Here is an 18,862-nt window from a genome sequence, read left to right as displayed (position 1 = left end):
TGGCTAAACGCTCAAGCAGGTTTGAGTTCTGTCCTGACAGAGGTGCGAGCTCGTGGGTGTGGCCGTGGCCGTGGCCGTTTTCTATGGTGCTGGGGATTGAACACAGGACCTTGTACACCGCGAGGCGTGTGCTCGACCATTGTCCCACAATGAAAGACTGACTTCATCTAAGCTTCGGTGACCCCAACAGAACAGCAGCAGCTATGACAATTATTAGCTACGTAGGATAAAGTATGCACAGTGTTGTGTGTACATGTGAACAACATACAATATGCATCTACCTCTATGCCTGCTCTGTATAGTTAGAAGGACGCTCTATAATCACTGCGCTTTTATTTCAAGTGAGTGAGTTGATTAAGTATACAGCAAGCGAAGGGTCGAAAAGTTGGTCGGAGTAGACAGTGGTAGATAACATGTCATGGATTTGAGCGTTTACAAACACCCTGCAGAAATCAACTGGGGAAGCCCAAATAAGGGAGTCCGCTGGGGTCCGTTGATCTGCTGAGTCCCATGGAGAGTGGCATATCCCCTTCGGGATACACACAAGAGAGCAGATAGCAAACATAGACAGTCATCAGATGTCCAGCAGAGACTGACTGGAAAAGCTGAGGCAGTCAGCTGGCGTCCCCATCTGACAGTTTCCCAAAGCTAAGCATCCTCTCCGTGGCCGAGCTTCTGAGGCTGAACGCCCAAATTCCCTCTCCGCTGCAGGCACCTTCGAATCCTGGGACAGGCACCGGCCGACACTGTTGGGAAGGGTCACCAGGCATTTGGTGTCATTTCCTTCAGGTTTCTCTGGTGTCCTTCTCCCTCCCTGTTACAGCGTTAGAACAAGAAGTCCTAGGAGATGTTTTTTGAGATAAACAGGCTTGGGCCTGAACTGGGAGAAAACAGCCCCACTTCCAGAGCAAGTCCCTTAGCGAGCTCAAACAGTGCACACCACAATAGACTGCCTATTACATGTAGCCCATGACTTGTCCACGTGGTACTAAGACATACTTTTATATCTATTGAGTTATTTTATGACACATAAGGTGGATGGTTTAATACATTCGGAGCCAAATGCTATAAAGAAAATTAGTTCACTATAAAGGATTTACTGTTTAATTTTAAAGCCTAGTCTCTTTGTCAGACTAGCTTGCCTATCTCATACTCAGATGCACGACCATTTTTATTCATCTTTTTTAGTGTTTCTTTTCCCTCCTCAGTTTAATTCCATTTTTCACATATTTATTTTAACTATGCATCTGTTCTTATTGTAATATTTTCTCCTTAAGGATTTGGAACCCAATTCTTTTGGCCATGGCTGTTCTTCAATGCTTTGGAGCCAGGTAGAGATGAAACCTGGCTTGGCTGGCTGGGTCTCTTCCCCAGGCTCACAGAGAGGTCTGTGGATTACCTTGGGTAATACAGCAGCCCTCAGGAGGAGGTAGTCACGGTGGCCTAGGTTAGCATCCTTTAGACAGTCTTGAAGTCAGAAGGCCTGGAATTAGAAGAACATAAATCACAAGTAAACGGGGACTAAAGACACAAAGAAAAAATAAAACAGAAAGGTGCAGTCTTTGTAGATTAGGTCTCAGGGTTAAGGATGGGCCAGTATCAAAAAAAAAAAAATTTTTTTTGGGGGGAGACAGATCTGGGTGCCTGGTGGGCACAAGTAATCGTCCTAAGTTCCCTTGGGGTCCCTTCTGAAAACAAAACGTATGTTCTCAATGGATTTGTTGCTCCAATAACTACCTGGCTCTTCTTGGAGAGCTGAACCAGAGAGTGACGCTGTGGAATGTTGCCTCTTTAACTGCTCACACTTTTACACTAGCTTTGTACCTTCTGGTTCCCGTGTTTAAGGCTGTGTAGACAGGCCACAGATTAACCCTTCGTTTCAGTTTCTAAAGTCAGTCTGTTCTCCTCGACAGCAGCTCTTGCGGTCTTAAGGGGCGCTTTTCATCTATTAGTTACATCACCTGCAGGGAGGGGTCAGGGTACTTCTGACCTCGTGGCTTCCCTTGGAATCACAGGGAATGTCCCTCTTCCCTCTCCCTCCTTCCTACAGGATGCTTCCTGAATAGAGTCTCCATACACTTTATGGCCACTCTGATCAGGGACTATGTGATGATCTAGAAGGGTGTTGGCCAAGGGTCAAGGGTCATATCCCCTGTTCCTTTCTCTCCTCCTTCCTATGCAATGTTCTAATTGATGGCCTTCCCAATCTTATAATTTTACCTTCTGTGTAATAGTTAGAGAAACTATTTAGAGAAAATATTCAGAAAAATCCAGTTTTAGATAACCAGCAGTTAGAGCCCAACAAAGTAGGAAAGCCACAATCATCTCGATTAGACATGCAGGTTTTTGAAAATTATCCATTTATTTTTACTTCATGAACATTAGCGTTTTGCCTGCAGTTACGTCTGTGTGAAGGTGTGAGTTACACACAGTTGTGAGCTGCCATGTGGGTGCTGAGACCTGAACCCCAGTTCCCTGGAAGGGCAGCCAGTGCTCTTATCCACTGAGGATATCTTATCTCTCCAGCCCTGTATTTCAAAACTATTTTTATTATTGTTTTACTTACATTTACATGTCTGTGTGTCTATATATGTGCATGTGCCTGAGGTTAGAGGCATCCCCTGGAACTGAGTTAGAAGCAATTAAGAGCCGCTTGATGTGGGTGCTGGGAATCGAACTCGGGTCCTCTGCAATTCTCAACCACGGAGCCACCTCTCCAGCTCTGATTTTGTTTCTTAAATCAGTTTTTTCTTAACATTGTTATGATCAGGTGAATGTAACCTTAGGAATTTTAATAACTTTTGATCATTAAACATGTATCATGTTAACATACACCATCTTCCAACACCTCCAAGGGTCTTCCTGGGGTCTTCTCTGGCTTGCTTAGGTATCCCAGTTTTGGTTCTGTCTTTTTAAATAAATAAATAATAAGGAAAAACATATATATATATATATATATATATATATATATATATATATATATATATATATATATTATAGCTTCAGACTCACCGGAAGAGGGCATCAGATCCCATTACAGATGGTGTGAACCATCAAGTGGTTGCTGGGAATTGAACTCAGGGCCTTTAGAAGAGCAGTCAGTGCTCTTAACCGCTGAGCCATCCCTCCAGCCCCGTTCTTTTCTTATACAAACGTTTTCTTGTTAGTGACTTTTTATTTTGTAAGCAAAAAATATAACCTCAGACTTGTCTACTTACTCCCTGAGGTGCAGCCCTGAGAGGCTAGTTCGACCACTGAGAGAAGAAGGCTCAGTCAGCGAGTGCAATTGCTGCCAGCCTCAGTTTCCCCAGTCAGCTTCTGTGTGATGGCTCTTCGCAGGCTATGAGAGGATGTTGCCTTTCTGCTTCACGATCAGAAGCGGGGCCAGCGCGGACCCTCGGCTGCCCGCTCCGTTGGGGCTTCAGTCAGCTCCGGGCTGGGTGTCTCCAGCGCCCGACTGGATGATATTTCGCTCACCTCCACATCTGCTACGCACTATTTCCTCCTTTAATTTGGTTTCTGTACTCTCAGTAACTCACTCACTTGAACTAAAAACATGTTTATCCTAGCTCATTCTCAGACAGAAGACACATAGCTAGGTGGGTGCGTTCATTTGCTGAATTTCACATTGACCCACAGTTGAAAGCGAAGTAACAACAAAGGTTGGAGAGAACACAGGGTGTTGTCTTTGAAAGAACAACACGGAGAAGGCAGAGACCAGCTGGGAAGGTGCCTCTGCCTCTTGGGTACTGAGATTAAATGTGTGACCTATTAAGCTGGGCTCTGTAACTTTTTCCGTTGAGACAGAGCAGATGAGATGGGTTAAAGGAAGTGTGGGGTTTTTGGCAAAGGCAATTAGCAGGGGGCAGCCGTGGTTTCCTGTGTGGAAAAGCTGGAGAAGGGCAGGCTCCAAGCGTAGGTCCGGGCTCAGTGTGGGGGCCTGCCATTGAGACCCAACCGACCAGACACCAAGGTAAAAGGGCAAGCAGTGCGATAGTCAGCTCGGAGTTCAGCAGAGGTCCCAAGGACACGGGTCTCCGTGTAGGAATCCCCACAAAGAGCTTACCCTATAGCAGGAGTACACCCAGAGTGACAGAAGACAGGGGACGATCCCAGGGGCCTCTGTATTGCTTAGTGGGACAGTAAGTAGAAGTCGGAAGGGTGGATGCCAAGGTGGGCGGGGCCGGAGGAGGTGCAGCTTCGGGGGGAGGGGCTTTCTGATAGGGAATAAGGTTAGAGCAGCCTAAATGCTGTATAGGAGTCCGGATTGTATCACACGCAGAAGGGCACTAGTGGAAAACCCTGAAATCCAAATAAAAGCTGGCGTTTAGTGAACATGCTGGCTCGCATCTCTTGCCTTTGACAAATGTGCCATAGTAACAGAAATCGTTGATATTAGAGGAAGTTGGATGTTGGGAGGGGAGCTCTCTGAACTGCCTCCGAAATTTTTCTATAAATCCAAAACCAAGAGGAGGGGGGGAAGAGGGAGAGGGAGATCTCAGTTTTTTCAGGGTAAGGTCATTTATCCTGGGTCTCTGCTGAAAGTCTACCATTAAAAGTTTCAGCTCTGGGAAAAGCCTGATGGCGCACACCTTTAATCCCAACACTCAGGAGGCAGAAGCAGGGAATCTGTGAGTTCAAAGCCAGCCTGGATACAAGCAGAGTCTAGGGCAGCCAGGACTCTGGTCCACAGAGAACACTTGTTTCGAACAAACAGACAGACAGACAGACAGACTCCAGCCCCGGAGAAGGCAAGTCAGCAAGGAGGTTTCTTGACTATTTTCCATTCTGGGGCCGGACTTCCTCCATAATGGAAGTGTAAGGTGAGCACTTTCCACCACCACGTTCCTCCAAAGTCAATCAATCAATCAATCAATCAATCAATAAAATGTCATTTTCAACTCTTGGCTTGGAAAGGTTCGTGTGGGTAAAGGGGTTTGCCCTTGATGGTCTGGTAGCTAGAGTTCTGGCCTCCGGGGCCCACGTGGCTTAAAGTGAGAGATATCTTCCACCTGGTCGTGTAACCTTCACAGCTGTGCTGTGGTGTGCAGGTACACACACAAAGTGAGTCAATTACACTGTCAACTCTTCCTTCTATGAAGTACAACCAAAAATTACAGTACTGCCTCAAACCCTGCACATTTATGCCATTACAAATTTCCATTAAAAATAAAATAAAAACATAAAAGCTTTCAGCTCTCTGGCCACAATTCCTTTTCAGGGCTTGGCCGTGTCTGCCCTGTGTTTGATCGCTCCTGAATCCTCATTGGTCATTTAGTCTTTAATGTGGGTGAGTTTATCACGGCAGGGAGGCGGGGAGCCTGGTTTGCAGACATCATGAACTAGTTTAAGCCTAGAGTGGTTCAGTGAGGGACTTTATAGATGTTTAGCTTTTGTTCTGTTTTTCTTCCAATTGGTCTTTTTCCTCCCCTTCCTCCTCCCCTTCCTCCTCCTCTTCCTCCTCCTCTTCTTTCTTTCTTTCTTTTTTTTTCTTCTCTTCCTCATCTTCTAGTGGTCTTCTCAAAAATTAGCAAAATTGGAGCAGAGGTACACTTTCCTCCTTGGTGGGTCACAAGCACTTTCAGGATGTTTTTGTGTGTACAGCCACTCTGCCTTTGGCACTGGTCCAGCGACTCGCTGCAGAAGGCATATCAGAGCCCCAGATGGCTTCACCAGCTCCAGGAGGGGTGATAGATGTTCCGCTCCCTCTGAAAACTCACATGCTGCCTTATCTCACTGGCCCAGAACCTTGAACTTGAGTTTTCTCATGCTGTTACTTAGACTAAGAGCGTTGGATTCCCAGGATTAAAAGAGGAACCCCTGAGATCTCACACCTCTTTTAAGTGGTAGGCCATGTATATTTATTAACACTATTATAAATGTCTTATGAATGAAAGCAGTGAACACATGTTGAGTTAATCATATATTAAGTAAAACTTTGAAATGTGTCAAAATAACAAAACCTTGACTCAACAAGAATTCGATTATGCCCCGCCCCGTGGTCCCCCCCCCCCCAGACAGATAAGCTGGCTGGTGTAGACCCATGATTCCCAACTGCTATAGAGATTGAGACAAGATCCCAGTTTCAATGTCAGCCTCTGCAATTTAGAGAGACCCGTTTTAGGATGAAAGTAAAAAAGAGTGGGGGCGTGGCTCACAGTGACTGCCTGCTAGCCCAGCCTGTGGGAGAGCAGAGTGGGGGCGTGGCTTAGTGACTGCCTGCTAGCCCAGCCTATGAGAGAGCAGAGTGGGGGCGTGGCTTAGTGACTGCCTGCTAGCCCAGCCTGTGGGAGTCCCTGATTTCATACCTCCAGTGTGTGTGTGTGTGCGTGTGCGTGCGTGTTGGGGGGGATGTTGCGGTAAAAATAAAAAGTAGTAACTTTATAACCCACGCTAGTGCAGCCATCAGTGGGGCCACATGACACTGTGGGGCATCTTTATCTCAGCCGCTCCACGCTAACCCCAAGTACTCACAGGCCCCAGCTTCCTTTGACCCAGGAAGTCGGCTCCACCAGTCCTGGCTGCTTTTGATCCCGATGGTCCACGTCCGCCCCAGTGTGCTGTTTTCACTCACTTTCCCTAGATGGGTTGTAACCACGCCTGGCACACACAAATCCCAACTCCGTGGCAGGCTTTGTGCATCCCGCCACTACACCCTCTTTTGATCTCAACTAAGTCCCCACGTCAAAGGACACATCAAAATACTCTGATCCAATTGGTATGATTTAATTTGCCCACCTAGATAAGTCAAATCATCCTGTACAGTCCCATCCCTTATAAAATATTCATAACAATCCGTATCCATATAGAGATCTACGTCTGCCTCCACATTGTTCCTAATCGAATCTGTTTTCTCCTTCTTCTGTCTTACCAAAACTTTGTACCCGCCCCACTTCCTTTTTTATTTTTAAATATTTATTTATTTATTTAATGTACATGAGTACACTGTAGCTGTCTTCAGACACACCAGAAGAGAGTGTCAGATCTCATTATAGATGGTTGGGAGCCACCATGTGGTTGCTGGGATTTGAATCCAGAACCTTTCGAAGAGCGGTCAGTGTTCTAACCACTGAACCATCTCTCCAGCCCCTGCCCCACTTTCTACTGTCCAATCATGTATCGCCTTGACACCAACCTACAGCAGGGTGTGTGGGGAGTGGGAAACTGGCGGGGGGGGGGGGGGATCATTTTAAAGTAATTTTGTAACGACTCAAGTGCAGAGAAAAATATATACCTAGTCATTTACTAAGTATTCAGTCTTAACTAAACTTTAAAATATAATTGAATTCATTAATACATCCAAAACCCAGTCTATAAAATACAATTTTTTTTGTTAGAAGAGAGATCCAACTGTAGTGAATTTCTACCCACTGACGGGCTCTCTGACGGCTGTGCACCTATGCTCTCCTCTGCTTAGAAGTCTGCCAGTGCCTCCAAGGCAAACTTACAGGAAAATAAGAACCTGTCTAAGACCTCATTAAAAAGAAACACAAAACCTTTCAAGTTGATTAGATGTTCTTCCTGAGATCCAGGCAGAAGCAGGGTCTTCTGAGTAGCCCTGCTTCATTTGTGATTCCAAATGCTTCCATTTTTTTGTGGAATTGGTGGCTCCCCTCCCCCCAGACGACTTTTACAAAGATCTAGTCACCCCACACAGGGCATACCAATGACACACTAAAGAAACGATTCAGGTCTAGTTTGGAGAACCAACAAGCTTAGATTCATTTACAGGACAGGAGCATCGGTGAGCCAATGGCAGATAAAGTGTCTAAGTCTCACCTCAGCCTGGGTGACAATTCGAGAACGCCACATCCCTGGACCCTCTGAACCAAGTGGTTGATAGTCCCCTCTCAAAGCAACTGCTTTTAAATCTAGCTTTATTAATCTTTGGGAGGAGCCTTGGGAATCTGATGCCTGAGCTTCCTGGACCACACACCTCCCATCTCCCTCCAGAAGAGAATGCTACACTTTGTGAAAGGAAAAAATGACGGGGCGCCAATGAAAGGAAAAGTCACGGGGCACCATTGTTGTTAGAAGATGACGTCCCCGGTTTCGGCACCAATGTTAGGGGAAGGATGAAGAGAGTGGGGGTGCATATGGCCCATGGAGGTGCAGCGAGACCTGGGGGCAAGGGAGATGCCTCTGGGGGGGTCCATGTTGGGAATTCCTTCCACCTGAGGGACCAGCCACACAATGGTATAGTACAGAATAGAGTTTATTCAGGTCACGGGAGAGTTAAGAGGGTGGTAGAGGTGGTAGAGGCAGAGAGAGAAAGAGAGAGAGAGAGAGAGAGAGAGAGGAGTAGAGGCCGGCCATGAGCACGTGGAGGGCGAGGGGGGAAGGGAAGAGGAGGGGTAGGGGTGGGAGAGCAAGGCTGCAAGAGCACAAGAGCAAGAGAGAGAGGAGGGGTCAAGCAGCTCCTTTTATAGTGCCAGGTCACTGGGGCGGAGCATACCTGGCTGTTGCTAGGTAACGGAGGGGTAAGGTTTACCGAATCCCAGCATGGTTAAAAACCAGGTACTGACTCTAAATACAAAAGGCTGCTTCGCTGTTGGCGGTTAAGAAGCAAATGGACCTCTCCATTGAAACTTCCGCTTCATGGGGATGTGACCAGTCCCTGTAGAAGGGCTTCTATTGTGCTCAATGTCTTTTTCAAGGAGCCTTCAGTAGATACCCTAGGAAGGGCCCCCGGATTGTGTGAGGGTGGGTCTCTGTACATTTCAACCTTCCTTCTGTCCGGGCAGAGAGCTAAATGCTACCAGGACGCTGGTATTGTCATTTCTACCGCCCATCGCCAGGTCTCAAGTTTGCAGACGTTCCTCCTTCCTCACTAGCCCAGAGGCAGTCTAGACTTGTATCTGATTGGCTGTAATGAAGAGCTGAGGTCCAATAGCTGAGCAGAAAGCGGAGGGCGGGACTTCCCGGCTGGTGACCGGACAGAGGGACGGAGCAGAAAGGTGGATGGAGCTGACCACGTGGATGGGTGGGGCTAAGCTGGAAGACTGCCCTAGGTGAACGGCCTAAGTTTTAGACTGTATTTTCAAACGCCTTGGTGTCATTATTTATGCCTCTGGCGGGTCCGAGAAAGTTCCGCTCTAGCGGGACAGGCAAGTGGCTCAGCTTAATGGTAGAACAAGGGTTTGTGTGTGTGAACACGGTTGCTGGAGTGTTAACGAGGGTGTCGCTCACCCTTCAGCCTTCCCGCAGTTCCTACAGCCTGCAACCCGCATGCTTGCACACAGCAGACCAGAAAGGACACGGATGCGTGACTGGAGTCGGGTGAGCCAGATCCCTTCGACCGCCGATGAATTAGCCGTGTATTTAGTCTGAGACAGCCGATGGGTTTTAGACGGATGAATAGTAATGTGTTCGAGCACACTAGGAACATCGTGACTTCAGCCACAATGGCATGGAAATGGGGGGACCATTGATAGTCCAACTGGTGACCATGACACAATGGCGGGTTTGGGTGGCACAGGAAGTGAGATAAATGGGCTCGGTCTGTCTCTAAGAAGCAGCCATCCCGGCGGCCTGTCGTGCTCACGCCCGGATGCCAGCAGCGTCTACATCTTTAGTAGTCGCCAATGCCACCACGCTCGAGTCGAGGGAGTCCTGGATGACTCGCCTGTTATGAGAGTGCACACTTGCAGAAGACATCTAGGCTTCTTCAGATTAGACTGCAGAGCCATGCTCACAAATGAAACAAACTTGGAACTTTTGGGCTACATTTAATATACTATATTTTGGATATCAAATGTCTCTCTCATATCAATAGGAAGTGAAATTGTTTTTTTAAAAAAAAAAAAGCAGGAGAAGTGCTCAAGACAGGAAGCGCTGTTTCATGACAGCGTTCCCATAGTGACCTCACAAGATATGCAAAACAACTGGGGCTACTCTGCAGTCTGCACACGAGTAAGGGTTGACAATAAGCCGGTCGGTGGATGCTGCGAATTGCTTCCCACAGGCAAAGCATCACCCGCATCAGAAGCAGAGAGATAAAAGCAGCCACCGTCTATCCACGTACAAGCACAACTGTCCAAAATTTAGAAACAAACACACTGAGCACTTTAGAAGTAAGCTAACGCCAAGAGGAACCTCCCAGCAATGACCAGAGAGTGGCTCTGGCCTGTCTTCCCCAATAAGGAGCTGTCCACAATATGCAGAGGTACGATGGGGCATACCACAGACTTGAACCTGAGTCCTGATGCTGAGAACTGACCGGCTCTTCCCAGCACATGGGAGGTAAGAGCAACACCAACTGCTTACGTTGTCCAGAAGAATCTGGGCTTCAGGGCAAGGCACGCCTCGCGACAGAGAAAAACGTGAGTCTGGAATGCTGGGAAGGAAAGCGAAGCTGTGAACCAGGATGGTATGTCACGGTTAGACCCGGGTGGGCCCACTCAAGCCGGCTAGAGGAGGAGGGGGAGGAGCAGGAGGAGGGGGAGGAGCAGGAGGAGGGGGAGGAGCAGGAGGAGGGGGAGGAGCAGGAGGAGGGGGAGGAGCAGGAGGAGGGGGAGGAGCAGGAGGATGAGGGGGAGGGAGGAAGAGGAGCAGGAGAGGAAGAGGAGCAGGAGAGGAAGACACTTTCTGTCTTCAGCTTCTCCTCGTTCATGTCTGCCCAGATCCCCTTTACCTCACACTCTGGGCAATCCGCGGACGTGAGTACTCCGGCTGCTACATTGTTTCTCAAGCTTTTAATTCCGGCCTCCGGATCCTTCCAATCTCTGACCACAGGACTGCACCTTGCTCCCCGCCCCCCACCTTGTCTTTTGACACATCCCTATGTAGACCAAGCTGACTTCAAACTCGTAGGCATGTGACGTCACACCTGGCTGGACTGGTCATTTCTAGCTGCTTACTCCTTAACCAGGATCCACGGAGCCCAGAATCAGGCCCATGGTCCTCCCTCTGCCCTCCCCTCTAGTGTTTATCACAGCCTCCGTACCCTTGCCTGGAAACTCAGGTCTTGTCCACCTTTCCTCACCATTGAAACAGAGCAGTCGTCACATCGTGGTTTTCCTTTCAGTATTGGGCCGGAGTGCAAGAGTCACAGCTGCGGCCAAGCACTGGTTACATCCTCCGCCCTCTTTTCACTTTTCCTTTTAAGACAGAATCTTAACAATGTTGCCCAGGATCTTTCTGCCTCAGCGGACTAAGGTCAGAATCTACTTCTCAAGGGCATCCCTTCCTCTGGCCTCTGCCCCCTCCTCCTCTGGCCTCTGCCCCCTCCTCTGGCCTCTACCCCCTGCTCTGGTCTCTGTCCCCTCCTCTGGTCTCTGTCCCCTCCTCTGGCCTCTGCCCCCTCCTCTGGCCTCTGGCCCCTCCTCTGGCCTCTGCCCCCTCCTCTGGCCTCTGTCCCCTCCTCTGGTCTCTGTCCCCTCCTCTGGCCTCTGTCCTCTCCTCTGGCCTCTGGCCCCTCCTCTGGCCTCTGTCCCCTCCTCTGGTCTCTGTCCCCTGCTCTGGCCTCTGCCCCCTCCTCTGGCCTCTGCCCCCTCCTCTGGTCTCTGTCCCCTCCTCTGGTCTCTGTCCCCTCCTCTGGCCTCTGCCCCCTCCTCTGGCCTCTGCCCCCTCCTCTGGCACATGCACCTTGACTGTAAACCTCCTCAGTTGGCAGAGGCTGTTAGTTCTCAATGTGATGCCTTTATTTTCCATTGGTATGGGATCCCACCTTTTAGCTGGAGTCAGAACCTCTCAGAGGAAGACTGCCCTTCCCAGGGTTTCTCGCTGCTCCGTAATAAACCTCTTGTCCCCACAGCTGCAGAACTAGGCTCTTGCCAAGGTGAAGCTCTAACTTCACACATTGTCTTTGAGAGAAATGGCATGAACTCTTAACTGCTCACTTCTGCCTGGCCACAGGCTGGTCCTGAGTTCAGACTGGAAAAATGAGGACTGAATCCTTGGTTCAGTGTCTCCCAGACACAAATGTGTTACCCAAAACACATGTGTGGATGAAGACCGATGTGACTTACGTGCCTGTGAACAATGGAGGCATAGACCGGGGCTGGGAAGACTTTGAGGCTAGCCTGGGCTACCTGTTGAAACCTAGTCTCAGACCTGCCAAAACACCAACAAAATTAAACGAAGAACCAAATTGGTGGCTGGGCCCCAGCGGTGGAGTTTCTGATTTGGCTTTGGAGTAGGTGGTATCTGGAAATTACATTTCTGGTGCATTTCCAGGTGTTGGTCCTGCTAGCACAGTGACTTTAGGGACTAATGCCTCAGAGGACCACAGAGAAGCCAGTCAAACAGGGACCTGAGCCTCACAGGGCCATGCCCCTTCTGTGGCTCACGACCACTCCCTTTTAAACCAATGAGAGAAAGAATGACAGCTGCGTGTGTTTTCTCACAACTGTCTTGCACAGAAGGTTTATATTCAAATAAAGCTTCAGGGTTCCGTTTAAATCATCTTCCCAGAGCGTCTTACCGCTTAGCGCAGCTCAACCAACCAGCACATCTGGATGAGAACTGGGCACCACAATGGCAAACTGGGGAGCCTACGTGATCTTCTATGCACCCACGCCCTCTTCTTCACCCCCATGCCCCTCCCCCAGCCCCACCCCTGTCCACGGGGAAAGCCTCTCTGGGCTTGGGGAGAAAGCCTGCTCTTTGAATACAGCATGCTTCCTGGAGTCCGCTTCCCCTTGAACGTAGGCTGGCTGTGATGAGAGGTTAGTTGGCAGCAGCCTAACTCCCTCCTTGGTGTGGTCAAGGTCACACCCTGCAGTGACAGCCTGCCTCAGTGACAGTTCTGGCTGACTGTAACCTCTTCCTGGGAGGAAGGCTGAGGCTCGGTTACACCCGAATTCTTCCTCTTCCCCTCACCTGCTGGTTTCTCTCTTTTCTCTTTCTCCTCTTCTTCTTTTGTTCTTTTTCCTTTTGCTCAGCTTTTTGAGACAGGGCTTTACTGTAGCCCTGGCTGGACCAGCCCTTGCTTTATAGACCAGGCTGACTCTGAACTTATGGTTCCTCCTGCCTCAGCCTCCCAAGTGCCAGGATTTCAGATTCGAACCACCATTCTTTTCTCGTTGTCCCTTCCTCATCCTCTTTTCTTTTCTCAGGACCTCCCAGTGAGTCCAGGCCAACTAAACTCCATCTGTAGCCCAGACTGACCCTGAACTCACGACCTCCTGCTGGGGGTTATGGTCACGAACCTCTGTGCTGGTTCACAAGTGTTGAGTTTTAAGAAGCGTGTTGTACTTCAAAGTCTGTTTCGGTGTTCTGTCTTAGGGAGCCCTGCCAGCCACACAGCCTGAAAGTATAACGAACCAGACCCAATCCATGAAGGATCACAGCTCCATGGCAGGCTGGAATGAGCTCCTTGGTGTGGTGTTCAAGGCTCTTACAGTTTAATTCCAACTTTCTCTTCTCCCCACTGGTCATGGTCGGGTTGAGCAGCTGCACCAAACATTTGCTCTGGAGGCTAAGCCAAGCGCGTCCTCTTCCTTCTTCATGGGCTTCCTGAGCACAGTTCAGGCATTGCCTCGGCCTCGGTGCTTCTCAGAAAGTCCTGGGTAGGATAGAGAAGCGTAGAGAAAGGAACGGAGCCCAGGAGTTTGTCGGTCCCGAGTTCAAGTCCTGTGGAGGGAGAGCTTTGTCACTTCACCTCCTGTCTTTATTGATGACTGCCTCAGTGGGTCACAAACTCTGCAGGTCACCCAGACCGGTGTTTCTGAAAACATGACATGCATGGGGTGGCCATAGACTGGCCATGAGCATCACGGCGCATGGACCATGCACCAGGGCCTTAGCTCCATCCCATCCTTCCTCCTCCTGGCACACACAGCATCTTAGCCACACCCATGCACACAATACTCACAAATTTCCTTTAGTTGCGATGTCTGTACCCTCACCCCTGCCCCCCACACTAGGCAGGGTTACTAGGGCCCAGGGGAGGACCAGGCTTACAAATGGAGATTAATGTGTTTGTTGACAAGAATGATAATGGGCCGGTGTGACCATTTGAGATGGGACGTGGGAATACGCGTCGCGTGCTGCACGTCTGTCTACCCGCTTTCCACTCTGCAGTGGCTCTGACTCACGCAGCCGAAGCGTGTTCTCTCGTGGTCCCGGCTCAGACGCACGGAACAGAACAAACAAGGAAACCCAAAGCCAGATTCGTCTCCAGTTGAAAACGAAACTGCATCCTTTCCGGGATAGCAGCTGTGACACTCCACCTCTGACAAGAAACAGTGGATGATCCCAGTGGGAAAGAGGTGTCTTTCCAGCGCATCAATCACTACATCCATCCATCAATCAGTCACAAGCAGGCTCCCAGCACCTCTCTCCAGGTGGCGCTCGGTTTGCAAATGACCTTACCTTAGCTACCTCCCCACGGAAGGGAGGATAACCTCTCAGTCTCCAGCCTGTTTGATGGATATGACATTCAGACCGGCCTGGGATGAGGAGGAGGAAGAAATGTCTCAGAATAATGTAGAGCGAATCAGAACACGCTTCTCACGCAGCTTGGTACTGTGCGTGCTCTGTAGATTCACATGTGTTCTGGAAGTCTCAGACACGTGGGGGGCTTGTGTCCTGTTTGCTGAGAATATGAAATACTTATCTGTTTGTGAAGGGGTTTTTTTTTTTGTTCTGTTTTTGTTGTGTTTTGTTTGTTTGTTTGTTTGTTTGTTTGTTTTGTTTTGAGACAGGGTCTTTCTAGTATGTAGCTCTGGATGACCGGGCATTCACATAGACCAGGCTATCCTAAAACCTCCAGAGATCTGCCTGCCCTACCTGGCTGAAACACTTTTTTAAAGGAAATAAATAAATCACTTCTTACTTTAGTGGCCAGGCTGGCTTTGAGCCGACAGTTAAGTTACCTTCCTGCCTCTGCCTCCCAAGTAGCTGGAACTACAGGTGCCCAGCCCTGTGCCAGCACTGTAAAGAGAATGACACCGAAAACTGGTGTGTGTTACAAAAGCCAAAGGAAGAGGACTGAGGGAAACCAGCTTGCCTAGTGACTAGTCACGACATTGCCCAAAGCCAAGAGTCAAAGACTCAGAGATGGGTTAAAATCTGGAACCCCATGGAGATCATAGCAAAATGCTTGCCGCCGAAGTTACATTCCCAAAACCACATTTGCTTTTGTTTGTTTTTTAGAGAGCAGAGTGTAGTGGACACACTTAGAACCCTAGTGATAAGGAGGCAGGGCAGAGGACTCTCTAGGGCTCACTGGCTAGCTAGCCTAGCCTGATTGGCAAGTTCCAAACCAGTGAGAGATCTTGTCATATAAAACAAGGTGACAGTACATGAGAAATAGCACCCAAAGTTGTCAAGTTGTCATCTGGCTTACACACACACACAGAGAGAGAGAGAGAGAAAGAGAGAGAAGAACCCAGGTCTCTCTGTTTCCGTCCCTTAGTGCCTCCATGGGCAGAGTCTAACCAGAAGCTATGCAGACAGGGACCGAAAGGGCACACAGTATAGACAGCATCCTTTCAGCCCCACAGCAGTGTGGGATACAATATAACTTGGGGGTGAAATGGCAGGGAGCAAAACAGTTGTGCAGTAAAGGATCTTGACAGTGGCAAGTCTAAAACCTGAGCTCAGTCCTCAGGCCCATGTGGTGGAAGGGGAGACGTGACCCCTGCAGGCAGCCCTCCATCTATTTGTGCTGTACAAACAAAAGAAAGAAAATGTGCTGTAAGGTTTTTTTCTTTCACGGGTATGGGTGTTTTGCTTGCATGTAGGACTGTGTGCCACATTCATGCCTGGAACCCAAAGAGGCCAGAAAAAGGTAGGATCCCCTGGAAAAAGAATTACAGAGAGTTGTAAGCCGTCATGAAGGTACTGGGACCAGAATCAGGACCTCTGGAAGGGCAGCCAGTGCTCTTAATCACTGAGCCATCTCTCCAGCCCTCCCCCCTTTTGTTTTATTTATTGTATGTGAGTACACTCTAAACACTTCCTTTAGCTCATAAATCCATACTGGAAAGCCATACGTTCCCAGGACCTACATACCTGCCGGAGGTCTGGTCTTCTCTCCAGAGAGACTGTAGTGTCACCAACACAGCCACAGGCTGATGATTGGCCAAGGGACAAATTGGGCAAATGCCAGAGGCCAAGCCTGTTTATCATGTCTTCATCAGAGGGGGAGTAACAAAAACCACTAAACAAAATGTTACAATCTCAGAGCAGCAAAGTTTCAAGTATAAACAAGAGCCCGTGCAAAGATCACAGATGTCCCGGGGTAAACCAGAAAAAAAAAAGCATTCTGTACGTGCAAAGGGGATAATAGAGTTTAAAAAAGCAAGTTCCAGGACGGCCTGGGCCAAGACACCCTTCATTCAGGCGGCAGTGTGTGATTTCAGGCCCTGGAGACACAGATACCCCCGGGCTGCTGAGGTTTGGTTCAGAAGCCAGTGTTGCTCTGGGACGTGTTAGCAGAACGCCACAGCCAGATGCACAGACTCTACCAGGGGATTTTAAACCCGCAGGAAACACGGTGGCCACACTGGAGTAGGAGGGACTTGAGGTCACTTCTGCGTTTGCAGATGCCCACCTGCTGCTGTGATCAGCCTGTTAGAATCCGATGTTGGTTGATCTGCTTGGACCCCAGCCTGGGACACGGACACATCCCAGGAAGCTGCTGGTCCAAAGATGGGTACACGGAACGCAACCTGTCCCCTCTCTCTCTCTGTCTCTCTCTGTCTCTCTCTGTCTCTTTCTGTCTCTGTCTCTCTCTATCTCTTTCTGTCTCTGTCTCTTTCTGTCTCTCTCTGTCTCTGTGTGTCTTTCTCTCTGTCTCTGTCTCTCCCTCTGTCTCTATCTCTCTGTCATTCTGTCTCTCTCTGACTCTCTCTCTCTCTCTCTCTCTCTCTCTCTCTGATGATTTTCACGTGCAGTGGAAATCATGAGAGAAGTCTGTTCTCTCATCCCACAAAAATGGGTTCCTGGAATCAAACATGGGTCACTAAGCCTTATCCATTGAACCACCTTGCTGTCTTACTTTATTTTTATTTTCTATTATGAATAGTTATAACAGTGGTCAGCCTACAGGGTGCCTTCTAATTTTCGTATTTTTCTACTCGGTTGCAAGAATGTTCCGTGTAGAAGCTACGTGATCGCCCTTGACACCTTCCTGCTTATCATAAAAGCGACACCAAATTCCAACAAATACTTGAAAGGCAACAAATGAATAGCTGTTGAAAACAGATCACATAGTGCACAGATAATAACCCCAGAAGAAAAAGTCTTCCAGCTGGTAAAGCCAGTCCACCAAGCACTTGGGCTGGGGTCCCCACGACGCACTGTGATATCATACGGCCAACCCTCAATATAGAGAATTGGTTCCACATACCCCTTGCTTACCAAAGCCCACGGATACGCTAGCTAATAGGAACCTACACTGTATTTGTGTACAACCTGCATACACCTCCCACAAACTTTAAATCGCATAGACTATCCACTACGACGTAATGCTGTGCAAATAGTACTATTGCATTGTTCAGGGGACGTCGAGGACAGAATCAGCACACAATCAGTACAAATGCGACATGCTTCTCTAAATACGGCCCACCCTCCACTGGTGACATCTACAGTTTTGGAACCCTGGGCTGTGGAAGGCAACTTCGTGCCTTACTCTTTGAGGTCAGACAGGTCTGGCTGCAAACCCAAATAGCATCACACCTGCCATGATCTTTGTTAAAGACCCGGGATGAAGCTGGGGAGATTAGCGCAGAGAGGGTACCAGGGGCGAGCACGTGAGACAGGGTGGCGCAGGAAGTTCCGGGCCAAGCTTGCTCACCGGAGTGAATAGACCCCTTGTCAGTGGGTAGTTCCTGTCATCAGGTGATCCAAGTAGCTTGAGTTTTGTCGAGCTAGAGCCTGTCACTGCTGGTAAACATACTTAGCTGAGTCTTGACCTTTAGCGCAGGCCCCAGCCTACCTTTTCTGCCACATTTCCCAGCATTCCCAGGCACCTTCTTAAATGCCTTGCCCCGCCCCCAGATCCTGTACCTGCTCATCTCCCTACCTTTCCTGTTCCTTCTGCCTCCAACCCTTGGACCACTTCATCTCTGGTGTAGCCTGGGCTCAGAAGCCACTAGCAAGAGTTTCTGGAAGGCTCAGGGCCAGGGAAAGAAAAGGCTTTGGTTTGCGATGGCTTCCTGCGTCGGTCCCCATGAGGGATGCTGGCGGGGTGTGAGAGAAGGGTTTTGGTGGGCTGTTTTGAGAGTATTTGCATGCCAATTCCATCTTTGCAGACAGGCTACAGAGCAGAGAAAGCATGCGGAAACTGCTCTAGGTTACTGTAGGCAAATGTCCTGTCTGTTGGTGGTGCTGAGCGAGTTTGCACGAAACAAGTACATTTATGGTATGTGGAACATCTCATTCCTTATCTATAGACAGAGGCTGTCCACTGGGAACCTGCCTGCAAGGAGACCACTCCCAGCAGTTTGACAGGCGACCATTCCATTCTTGAGTCTTACTCGGAGTTGCTGGCCGAGGATCTTTAAAAAGACAGAAACGTTTGCCCCCTGGCCCTTCCCACATTTTCAACAGTCACAGCGACATTTTGTAATATGGATAAAAGACAAAAACGACCTGAAGATTGTTTGCCAATTTGAATGGGAATTTTTAGCAGGCAGTTGGCTGATTTGCTGGGGCTTGTTAAAGCAAAACTTACTCCATGAGACTTTTAATGTGTGCGAAGGCAGACACAGGGCTAAGAGGGCCGCAGTGGGCGTGGGGAGAACTACATTCGGTCCTCACAGCAGAAGAAACCCAACATAACCCAGGGGTGTGACAATGGTGATCAGATAGGGTGGCCAGGGGTCAAGAAGGATACTCCTTGTTAAACTCACTCAGCAAGTTTCTTTGCTAAAACTGGATTTTTCAAGGATGGGTTTAGCGTCCTGACAAG

The sequence above is a fragment of the Micromys minutus genome, assembly GCF_963924665.1.
Source record: "Micromys minutus genome assembly, chromosome: 33".
NCBI classification, from domain to species: domain Eukaryota; kingdom Metazoa; phylum Chordata; class Mammalia; order Rodentia; family Muridae; genus Micromys; species Micromys minutus.
Note: the sequence above shows the minus strand (reverse complement) of the source record.